The following is a 12,514-nucleotide window of genomic DNA, read 5'->3' on the forward strand; positions in this document are numbered from 1 at the left end:
CTACTCGCATTAGCTTGCTTCGAACTGCTAGGTGGGCAGGAGGTTAACAGGAGATAGTATAGTGAAAATATGACGTTCATGTTCCCGCTTTTCTTGGCCATCAGCTAATAAAGAAGTGTTACGAATACCGAACTCAAACCATGAACATTTTGTGAAGATTCTCTTCCCTTTGAATTATTTCTTTCGGATGGGAACCAGTAGGTGACAAAATGCAAAATGTCATCACCTAATGCTAGGATTGATGTTCTCGATTAGCAAAACAGGCTTTCAATCCAGCACATAGTTGGGAGCTTTTGAACCTTTTAGAACTTTAAAAATAAAATCCTAAAATCCTATTTTGTCTTTGAAAACCTATACTCTGTTAAAATTCATAGAATTACATTGTCCTCTCACTATTTGAGAAACATTAAATTCTTCAGATTTGTGAAATTCAAGTTCTTTTTCATATCGCTAATTTGTTTTTGGTGTCTTTTTGGGAGGTATGAATTCAGTGCTCTGTAACAATGCATTGCCTGCTTCCATTTAAAACAAACTACAGATTTCATTATCATATAGATATTCATTTATAAGTATTTTATATAATGCAGGTGTTGACAGCAGGTAGTCCTCAACTTACAACAGTTCATTGAGTAACTGTTCAAAGTTATAGACACTGAAAAAAGTGACTTACGTCGGTTTCTCACACTTACGGTCATTGCAAGATTCCCTGTGATCACATGATCAAAATTCAGACACTTGGCAACTTGGTAACTCATATTTATGACAGCTGCAATGTCCCTGGGTTATGTGATCCTCTTTTGCAGCCTTCTGACAAGCAAAGTCAATGAGGAAGCCAGATTCACTTAGCAACCATGTTACTAACTTAACGATTGTAGTGATTCACTTAACAACGGTGGCAAGAAAGGCCGTAAAATGTGGGCAAATCTCACTTAACAAATGTCTCACTTAACAATAGAAATGTTGGGCTCCATTGTGGTTGTACGTTGAGGACTACTTGTATTTAGATATACTTTTCCATGCAATCTAAGATATTTCTAACATCTTAGATTACATGGAAAAGTGTATCTAAATAGTTTCCATACATAATGTCACCGATTCTTCCAATTGCCTTGTAAAGTAGGCGGATATTACCTCAAGGCAGAGAAGGGAAGGAAAGAGAAAGTCTCCTTCTGAAGGCAGGGGTGGGGGGCTTGCATAACATATCTATTGAGGTCCTGCAAATGGTCATGCGAAGAGATTCTAACTGAGCATTTTTCTGGCTCGTGGCTCATTGAGGGCATTCTGAGTCACAGTTTAATGAGCAGCATTTTGTTTTAGTTTGAAGAAATACCACATTCTGAAATGAAACAACTTTTTAAGAGGGTCCCAGGTAGTCGTTTTGCATGATTCTAGACAGGTGAAATGAGCAGGGCCTAAACAGCAGAAATGTATACCGGACACCCTTAGCCTTTCTCTAATGAGCCCAAGGTGATGCGCTTCTGCTGTTTCCCTGTAATGTGATCTGCCTACTGGCCTGCCCACCCCACAGTTGCCCATCAGGCCTGGTGTGGTGCAGAAGACTCCCAGACTGACTTTCCAAATCTATTTCAATTCAGTGTCAAGCCAGGTTATGGAACGGAAACTACCTTGGTTATCCTAAGGATTGATCTGTGCTGGGGAAAAAGGACAGGCAATGCAGGTCCTCCTGGACTTCTCTTTGAATACTGTTGGCCATGGTGTCCTCCTGAATAGACTGTCAAAGTTGGAATGTAGGGTTAATGTAACAGGGTGGTTCCACTCCTACTTGGATTACCCTTTCCAGAAGGTGTTGCTAGTCGATTACTCTTCTGCCTCATGACGATTGGGATACGATGCCCTTCAGGGATACATTTTATCTCCCATGGTCTTTAACATCTGCATAAAATCACTGGGAGGTAATCCAAAAAGGTGAGCTGAGGTCCTATCAATATGCAGATGACATTCAGCTCTAGTACTCCTTTTCGTGTAGCACAAGGGAGGCAGTTGGTGTTCTGAACTAATGCTTGGGTAATGGACTGAATTGAGAGTCAGTAAATTGAAGGCCGCGGTGGCTCAGTGGCTAAGACGCTGAGCTTGTTGATCAGAAAGGTGGGCAGTTTGGTGGTTCAAATCCCTAGTGCCGTGTAACGGAGTGAGCTCCCGTTACTTGTCCCAACTTCTTCCAACCTAGCAGTTTGAGAGCACGTAAAAAATGCAAGTAGAAAAATAGGAACCACCTTTGGTGGGAAGGTAACAGTGTTCCATTTAGTCATGCCGGCCACATGACCACAGAGACGTCTTTGGACAGCGCTGGTTCTTCGGCTTTGAAACTGAGATAAGCACCACCCCCTAGAGTCAGGAACAACTAGCACATTTGTGCGAGGGGAACCTTTACCCTTACCTTTAAATTGAGCTTCAATCCAGACAAGATGGCAATATTGTTAATGGGTGGTTTGTCTGTTGAACTGATTGGTACTCTGCCTGTCCTGGGGGTCCCCACACTCACCTTGAAAGAGCAGGTTGCAGGTTGGGTGCTCCTCTATCCACCACTGCCACTAGAGAGCAGCCTCAGTGGCACGGGCTGTCTTTTATCAGATTTGGCTGATTTATCAACCACAATCTTACCTAAACAGAAAGACATCATTCGTGCTCTGTGACTTACAAGGGAGAGAAATTCTTTTGTGGGTGTACCCCATTTATAGAATTATCTCCCCAGAGAGACTTAAGCACTGCCCTTATTGGCATTGTTTTTGCCTCGTGGTGACCAAAAAGTGACCTGAATATAATGAAAGAGTGGTAGTGACAGACAACATGTTTCAGCTGCTCCAAAGTAAAAGCCAGATTGAGAAAATATCCCGTTGTGATTTTGGACAATTGAGATAAGCCTTAAGGTGGTCAAAATAATTATGAATCCCTGAGCAAAACTCACTGCTGTGTCCTATCCCCAATGCTTGAAGGTTGAAAGCTTCCCCTACTCAATGTTGTATGGAATCAACCACCAGCCCAACGATGTGGTCAAGCTAATTAGGTAAGGAGGCTGTTATGGGATCGGTGAAACATCAGCAGCTTCACTAAATTATTCTGCACCCCTGCTCACATATGTCTCACATCCAGCATGTGTGGAGCAGTTTGAGTTCTTTCGGAGGCTCAGTTTTTGCCCTTGAAGTCTATGTTGCTGCTGCACCTAAAATCTCTTTGAGCAGCCTGAGACAGACCTACAGTCCTTATATGATTCAAACTTGGTTGCACAAGCCAATTCCACAGTCTTGTTATAGATTGATTTGACATTATGCAACACCAATCTAAAACCAAGGCTTCCAAAAACCCATTATCTAGGATTCCAAGGTGAGGCAAGTGAGCCAGAAGAGGGGATAAAAAACTCAAAATTTCTTCTGCAATGGTCATTCCCTACTTCCCATCACATTTTCCTTTAATTGTTATAGCTTCAATTCTCTGCTCATTCTATGATCCCCACTGGTCCCCTGACCCTTCCCTGAACCAAGCTCTTAAAAGATTCACCCACCATAAACCATTTACTCCTCTTACACATTTCATTATCACCCTTCTATCTAGCATTTGTCTACTTCTGCTGGAAGAATTACTCCCCCTCGCCCCATACAGCCTCTCACCAGGTTTCCTAGTCTCTCATTCTCAGGAAAAATGGGGTGGGGTTCCTCTTAGCTTTGAGGACAATTACCCTAAGGTGCTCTCACCCTAGAGCAGGGGTGTCAAACCTGATTTCATTAAGGGCCACATCAGGGTTGTGTTTGACCTGGGAGGCGTGGCCAGGAGGCATGACCAGCTCAAAGTCACTCATGTTGGGGTGCCGGTGGTGGCCTTGAGTGCTGTGCCAGTGAAAATGGATTCCCGAGCTCTGTTTTCGGCTGTGACGGCCTTCTGCAACCCTCTGTCAGTGAAAACAGAGCTCAGGCGGGCATACGTGGGCCTCCCAAGCTCCATTTTTGCTGGCAGAGGCCCCTGTGGGCCGGTCCTTTGCTGTTTCCAGGGTGGCCCCATGGGCCAGATCTAAGCACCCTCCGGCCCCCGGGTCTTGAGTTTGACACCCCTGTCCTAGCGGTTCAGTTTTCCACTCTCTGATTCTTATCCAGACCCCAGAGAATGATTGCAATTGTTACATTATTTTAGTGGAAGAGTTCACACTGCATTTTCATCATTTGTAGAAAGATCTAGTCCCATAACGGAGCTCTTGTTCATTCCCCTCTACTATATCATTGCTGCCTAAGTTCAGCTAAATACATAGACCAGTACCTGAATCTGAATCATACATCACCATCTTAACCAACTTCCTAATAGGTGAAATTGTTCCTTCACATCTCGCCGTAATATCATAACCCAGAGAAGACAACATTTGAGATGAATAAAAACGAGAAGTTGCAAACTACAGCAAGGTAGAATTTTTGATGGGTTCCTGTAATACAGGGGTGTCCAAACTTGGGAACTTTAAGACTTGTGGACTTCAACTCCCAGAATTGAGCATGGCTGGCTGGGGAATTCTGGGAGTTGAAGTCCACAAGTCTTAAAGTTCCCAAGTTTGGACACCCCTGCTGTAATACAATTGGCTAAAATATGATTGGATGATTTGTAGTTCAAGAAGTTCTACAAACCCAAATTTAGATAGAAAAGGCATTTATTAAGCTATCATGGGCAAGCCTAGCCAATGAGTCGGGCAAAATAGCAATAAAATAAATAAGTTAAACATGGAATCAAGAATACATCAAAGTGTGTGGCCTAAGTTGAAATAGGAGGCTTTTGTATAGGTCTCCCTGCCTACGTCTAGGTGGGCTTGTGTTGTGGGAGAGCAAACAACTTAAACTTAAACAACAAAAAGTGAAAGGAAACTGAGGCAGTGGGAGAAGATGAGGAGGGGAGCAAGGGCAAATATGCTAGGCTGGAAATGCTGAGCCGATCTGAGGTAGGGAATGAGTCAGAGCTCGTAGCATTGTCTGGGAAAGACAATTCTATTCTTAGTGTGTCCTTTAGGGAAGAGAAAGAAAGGAAAGAACAAATCACTAGTTCATACTGAACAGGCATGGACAGACTTCAGATTGGAAGGACTTACTACATTTTATTAGACCCTCAAGACCCATCAATGAAATCTAAGCTCAAAATGGTAATAAGGGATGGGGAGAAGAGTGTCAGTTTTACTGACCTCTACTAAATGTGAATCCATACTGAGATTTTGAATTGTTAAAAGTTTAGTTTGGGTGTTTTAAGTGTCTGAACTGGGAGGGGATGGCTTTTATATGTAAACATCTTGCTAATTCTCCTCATGCTATTTATTGTTGTCCTTTACTGTCCTTTCATTCTTTAAGTTTGTAATCTATCCAAATAACTTTTATTTGAGGATGAATATAAGATAGATATGTACAATTCTCCAAAAAAAAGATTTCTTCTTTGGGATTTTCTGAAGCTTGTGCAATGGAGTGCTACACATATATCAAAGGAGTCTGAGTGAATGGATATGACCAATGTATGGTACTTGTTTGATGTCTTGACCCGATTTTCTGACAGCTACTAGTACTACTGAAGAAAACATTTCTTTGACATTAAATTGGTTGTATATTACAGCAGTGGGTGTAGGAAACTATTGATTCTGAAGCAGCTCAGCCATTTAAAAGAAGACAAGAAGCAGGTTTATAGTATCGGTACTTTAACAATATTTTATTATTTCTGTCCATGTTTACATTAGTGGTGCCTGTTAGCTTATGCGTATTGGATTTATACCACTACACTGTATCTGTTGAAACTAAATGTAGTCTTGCCCATCTCACTGGTAGAATATCCTCTTGTGTGAAAAGTTGTAAGTTCCCTAAAGCCTACATTTTAAACTTTGAAGCATGGGGGAGGCAGAATTAGGACATCTAAAGCTGAGTACTTTTCAGAACTGTATTTTTCTTGCATTATTAGGACTTTCCGAATGTTCAGTCCTATAGGATTAATTTGTCAAATTAGCTTGATTTCCATTTAAAGAAGAAGGTATTCAAATACCAGCTACTATATTGAGAACAATATGGAAGGTTGCTTTCATGCTCTGTTTAATGGTTGGCCATTTCGATAAAATTAAATGTTGGCCTAACTTGAGCTAGTCTGTTCTCTACTGTATGGAAAACGGGTCTGTTTTCAGCTGGTCATTTTCCTCCGAAGCTTTTAATAGCAGGTATTAAATGTAGTAGATGTTGTCAATCTGAGAAAGAAGGTCAGTATTGCTAATTTTCATAGGAAGATGTAGAGTTGTGGCAGATATGTGACAAGACCCCACTTGGCTATACAGTATATGAACAAATGAATGTAGTACTTATGTTCCAAGAGCCATATGTTTTACCACCTTTCTTTTTTAATTTTTGCAGAATTCCTCATTCTGCAGACTAATTTGCAGATTAGTCGACGTGGAGGGGAAAAATTACAACCTTGTTGATATATAGTAATTTTTTCCCCCACATCGACTAATCTGGTGGAGGAATTCTGCAAAAATTAAAAAAGAGGTGGTAAAACATATGGATATACATACCACATACAAGTGGTGGGTTTTGGATCCCGTTCCAACCGGTATGGTTGGAACGGGCCGAGCGGCGTCCACATGGACGTGCACAGTGCACGCATGCGTCTTAGTGCCTCCGTGATGCTCCAGCTGCTCAGCAGAGCATCGCACAGGTGCTGTACGCGCCGTGTGCGTGCGCAGAAGCACCAAAGACTTAAAAGACCGGTAAGGAGCTTGGGCGGGCAGGTGGACCCTCCGGAACACCATACCGGAACGGTATCCGGTGCTCCGGGCAGGCTCCAGTACACCCGTACCGGAATGTACTGCCTGCAACCCATCACTGCCACATACACACATACATATACACAGACATACATACTGAAACCTCTCCATAATATTTTCCTTTGCCTATCTTTCACACATGTTAATTTTTTTTTATTTTGTTCCCAACTCTCTCCCACACCCACCCCGGACAAAATATGCTCTTGCTTGGGCTCAAGGAAGGAAGGAAGGAAGGAAGGCGGGAAGGGAAGGAAGGGAAAGAAAGGGAAGGAAGGGAAAGAAAGGGAAGGAAAGGGAAAGAAAGGGAAGGGAAAGAAAGGGAAGGAAGGAAGGAGGCGGCAGGCGGGAAGGGAAGAAGGAAAGGAATGGAAAGGGAAGGAAGGAAGGAAGGAAGGAGGCGGTAGGTGGGAAGGGAAGAAGGAAGGAAGGAAGGAAGGAAGGAAGGAAGGAAGGAAGGAAGGAAGGAAGGAAGGAAGGAAGAAGCTGGCAGAAGGGAAGGGAGGAAGGAAGGAAGTTTCCTCCTTCGTCCCCTCTTTACAGAAGAGCTCTAAGTCAGAACAGGGGGAGAGCCGCGCTGCCAGCCTTCTCGCGCCAGGAGCCCTGAGCGGGGGCGCGTAGCCCCTCCTTCTGCGCCCAGGGCGCGCTTCACCTTGGCTCGCGCATTCCGCGGCGATGACATCAGTAGCCGAGCCACTGAGCTACCTGCAACTAGAGGCGGCCGCGAAGGCAGCCCATTGGCCAGAGCCAGGCTGGGTGAGGAGAGGAAGGAGGGGAGAGATTAGGGAGAAGAGCGGGAAGGGAGGGGGGAAGGAAAGCGATGGGAACTGGAAGACGCAGGCAGCGCGAGGAGCCCAGCCTGCAGCGGTGGCGGCGGCGGCGGCGGCACATGGGTAGGACCAAGAGGCTGGCAAGCTGGAAGGGTGAAGCGGGGCTGGCAGGGAATCCGCAAAAGTAAAACGGCGGCGCCGTTTGCTTGTGTTGGGGATGCTCCGAGACTGGGCAGGTAGGCAATGCTTATCCTTGCGAGGTATGCCGATCGGTTTTCACCTCCCTTGGCTCCTCTCGGGTGCAAAAGCTTTCGTTCCTACACCGGGTGGGGGGGGGTCGGGTCGGGTTGCAACTGAAAAATAATTAGGAGAACAGCGTGGGCGGGATGGGGAGGCAGGTTGCCTCAGAAATACATGACATAATTGCAGTGCCCTGGAGTGCTCCGGGGATAACTGGATCCAACTTAGGGCTTCCTGGAGAAGTGTAAGGAAAAGGAGGTAGAGCAGAAATATGATAAGAGATCACTGAAGTTCTCCCACGGAGAAATTTCCGGCCAGGACCATGCTTGAAAAGAGATAAACAAAGCCACATGGTGCTGGCTGACACATGATTAGCTCATTTGTGAGCAGTTGGAGTCCAGCTAGAAGAGGGATAGCTGGAGGTTGAAGCAAGGAGGAGAGGTAGAAGCTGGAAGAATTTGAGTAAGGACAAAGATCACTGCTTGCCTTGAGTGGCTACTCAATTGCTGGATCAATTGAGCAATGTCACAGTGAACCGAATGGTCCTGCTTGGCAGAAGAGAAACATGAAGCTCAGGACAAGTTGTAGCTTTTGCTTTATCCGTAAGGGTCGCTCCCCTAGATCTTCTCCTTGTCTTCTTTGGAGTTTCACAATGAAATTAATCCTGTGCAGGCTTTTTGTTTGTTTGTTTGTTTGTTTTTGGCAGAGCCTTGCTTGGGTAGAACGTGCAATTCCAGGAGCTTTTGGGGCAAGGAGGGAATAGAGGAGTGGTACCCAAGAAAAGAATAGAGAGTAGCATTCTTCAGTTTGGGAGAGTATTGGCATTTTAGTAAGATGAAGGAGGATTTCTCATCCAAAGCTGGCCATATTGAAGCAGGAGTTTCAAATACAGTATCCAAGAAGCCACCTGCTTCTTTGCATTGTTTGATTCAGTGGAAATCCCCACCTAAAAGAAGCTTTAGCATCTGGAGACTCGTGGGCCACATCAGTTTGTGTCTGTAGTGCCATCTTCTCCCTCTGTTCTCAGTGGTGAAAACTAGGAAGAAAAAAGAGCAAGAAAAATGTCAGCCATGTCAGCAGGCTGTCCATGTTGCTTGACTTGGCACTGAATTTGGACTACTCATTTATCCAAAGTAGAAAACATACTACTTTTTTCTGGGCAAATCTGCTAGGACATTGATCTGTTCAGCCCAGTGTTGACTTCTCTGACTGGCAGTGATGCTCCAGGATCTTAATCAAGATCTTTTTAAACAGAAGATATTAAAGATTGAACTTGGGACTTTAGTCATAGAAGGACAAGACTTTACTGCTAAGTGATGGTCCATCTCCCAATATCGCCATGCATCATGTTTGAACAGCCACAAATATATATATGATTGAGCTATAACAGTAAAATCCTCCACTTTACTGGAATTGTTGTAATCTAGTTGCTGCCTCTGTAGTTTTTGACCATAAGAGATACAATATTGGTTGCCACATATGTTAATTTTTAGTCACTGTGTTAAAGCGGAATATTGCCTAGGATATACCATCATGGAGGTAGTTTACATTTCATACCCTAATGAAGTATAACCCATAGCCTTATCATGGTTTTAGCCTAATTTAATACTTTGTCTCATTAATTGTATTGTCCATATACTTTTCATATGCTGATGCTTTATTTAAACTTAGATTTGTTTTTATATGTATAATGTGTTTTATTCATGTTGTATATCAGTGATTGCAGATGCCTCTGTAGATGCTATATATGCTAAATCAATAAATAAAACCTTATTGGAAGCCCCTAACCTTTCAGAAAGGTTTGACATAGCCATTTAGTTTAGGAGCAACCCAATATGAGAGTTCATAAATTATGTTTTTTGATATATTATTTTTAATATCTCTTTTACATATGCCCGTTTTTAACATTTTTGTTACTGACATTTAACTTTTTTATATAATCTATGAATCTTTAATGCATTAGGGATGACAAACAGGTCAAAATAAAAGTTTGGAAGATATCCTTGGGGGAATTGAACGCAGGAACTCTTTTCATTTCTATAACTTCAAAACCCTGCTGCAGGACCTTCACATTTTGTAAATATTTAAGTATATCTTGCCAGCAGTTTAGACATTAATGGCTGCATCTTGCATTATTTTAAGGAGGCAGCACATTTACACTGTTATACAAGCTGCATACTCACTACTTTACATTGTAGCCAAGTGTCATTTCTTCAGTGTTGTCACATGAAAAGATATACTTAAATATTTACAAAATGTGAGTGGGTGTACTCACTTCTGTGACATACTGGTATTTGTTCATCCTACAGACTTGGCTCCCTCAGATCCATGAGGAAGTCAAGGTTCAAACCTCGACATATAATAAGGTGCATTGACCAGGTCGTACGTAGAGAAGCCTCCTAAACAAATTTACTTAAGAAACTAATTTGAACTTGCAATTTGTATCTTTCTGAGGCTTGACTGCAACTTAATGACCTAGGTAGCAAATAGAGCAAAAGAGTAGAAACTTTTTAGATTCTAACTCCCACGCTGGCTGGGGAATTCTGAGAGTTGAAGAACACACATCTTAAAATTGCTAAGGTTGAGAAATGCTGCCCTAAACCCAAGAGTCTGAACTGAGTCCAAATGCATTCCTATTTGGGGACCTTTGGAAATAGGTTTTTGCGAGCATAAACCCTTCTTCTTTCAAAGTCTCTAGTATTTGGGATGACAAAATCTGGATTCAACCCTTCCGTTTTCCTCTGTTGCCCTTTCCTTTGGTTGTGGATTAGTGCCCACCCATAACTTCAAGATTCTCCACCAGAATTCTGAGTTTGTAGTCAAGCATACAGGTAGATCTCGACTTACAACACAGTTCATTCAGTAACCGTTCAAAGTTACAATGAAAAAGTGACTTTTTACCATTTTTCACACTTACAACTATTGCAGCATCCCCATGGTCGCACGATTTACATTTCAGTGCTGGACAACTGACACATTTATGATGGTTGCAATATCTTGGGGTCACGAAATCCCCTTCTGCAACCTTTTGACAAGCAAAGTCCGCTGGCAGCAGAGTCGGACAGTGAGGGGGTTGGGGAGGAAGATGGGCCAGTCCTGGGGGCTGAGGAAAGCTCAGGCAAGGGCTCTGCGTCGGAGGCAGAGAGGGAGCTCGACAGCAGTGAGGTAGAGGACCAGCCGGAGCCTGTTCCCAGTGTGCGCATGTGCAAGGCTGCCAGAAGACAAGAACAACTAAGAAAACAGGGTCGACTTGGGAGTAAAGCCACACCTTGCAGGTGATTGGCCCCTCCCATAGGAAACAAAAGAGGAACAAATGGGGAGGGGGCTTTTGCAGGAAACGATTTGTTCCTTCGGTCATTTCAAGATTGGAAACTTCTGTTTGTGTCTGCCAAGTGTTGCCTTGCCCTGTGTTTGGAAACTAGTTATCTGGCAACTCGCCAAGCGAGATAAAGTTCATGTTGATAAATATTCCTCTGAAAGACTGTTTGCCGAGCCTTGTGAATGAAGGAATTCACAATTGTGTAAATAAAAGAGGTTTTGCTGGGACCAAGACTCTGCTTCATGCTTGTTAAGGAAGCCTAGGTTAGAACAGTTACTCACTTAAGAACTGCGGTGATTCACTTAACAAACGTGGCGAGAAAATTCGTAAAATGGGGCAAAACTCACTTGACACATTTCTCACTTTGCAACATAAATGTTGGGCTCAATTGCGGTCGTAAGTTGAGGGCTACCTGAATTTGAAAGTTGCTGGGTTATACAAAGTAGGCAACCAAATGTTTGGCTGTCTCTCTCCGTATCAGTTTCTCGGTCATGAGTTCTTCTCATTGCAATCAAGGGCAGCAGGGCTACAGCGGAGGGATGGAGAGGGAAGAGAAGAAGTACACCAGCTGGGGGGGGGAGTAGTTCAGCTAAGAGAAGTTTCCACAGTTCCTGGACACCCCCCCCCTGATTTTTTTCCTCCTAACCAAATGCAGTACAAGGGACAAAAATCCTTTGACATCAGTTTCCTATTCCACCATTTCTTTTGTAGGCTTCTCGTATGTCTCCTTTCGGATCTGTCTGACTGTCTCTTCTGGGACAGTTATGAATGCACAAACACTCCTACGCCATATTGTTCTTGTGCTAAGAGAGTATTTCCATTAGTTATATTTGCCTGTTCATTTCCCTAGCCAGCCACTCTCACTTCCCTCTGTTCTTTTCTCTTTCTCAGTTTCTAATAGCCAGGCAATTGCAACTTTTCCTCTGGCCAGATTTCCCTTCTCCTTTTGCACTAAGGAGAAGGGGATGGCGTTGACTGGAGGGATGGACATGTTTAACAAGGGGGATTAAGAACCAGATTTTGGATGAGAAAACTGTACAGGTTGTCCTTGACTTATGGCCACGGTTGGGACCGGAATTTCTGTGGCTAAGCAAGGCAGTTATTAGATGAGCCCTGCCTGTTATTATCACCTCTTTTGCCACAGTTGTTAAGCTAATCACGTGGTCGTATAGTGAATCTGTCTTCCCCCATTGACTTTGCTTGTTGGAAGCCATTGAGAAAAGTCGCAAATGGCAATCACATGTACCTGGGATGCTGAAACCATTGTAAATACTTGCTGGTTGCCAAACAGACAAATTTTGGTCACATGAACTGTGAAGATGCTGCTGCAGCAGACATAAGTGTGGGGAACATCATAAATCTCTTTTTTAGTGCCATTGTAACTTCAAATGGCCATTGAATGAGTGGTTG

The 12,514-nt window shown here is 43.4% G+C and overlaps 1 protein-coding gene across 2 annotated transcripts in view; it reads left to right on the forward strand.

Annotated features, from left to right (window-relative positions):
* Window positions 1-12,514, forward strand: part of MAP3K12 (mitogen-activated protein kinase kinase kinase 12) — a 139,963-nt gene that overhangs the window by 75,059 nt on the left and 52,390 nt on the right. Inside the window, exon 1 of one of the 2 annotated variants that reach the window (XM_081937236.1) lies at window positions 7,676-7,781. The exons of the other annotated variant lie outside the window; for it this stretch is intronic. The gene's annotated coding sequence lies outside the window, so the exon portion shown is untranslated. Of the gene's footprint in view, window positions 1-7,675; window positions 7,782-12,514 lie in introns of those variants that run through there. 2 annotated transcript variants of the gene reach the window in all.

Source organism: Natrix helvetica, assembly GCF_964273705.1.
Source record: "Natrix helvetica genome assembly, chromosome: 1".
In the NCBI taxonomy this organism is placed as follows: domain Eukaryota; kingdom Metazoa; phylum Chordata; class Lepidosauria; order Squamata; family Natricidae; genus Natrix; species Natrix helvetica.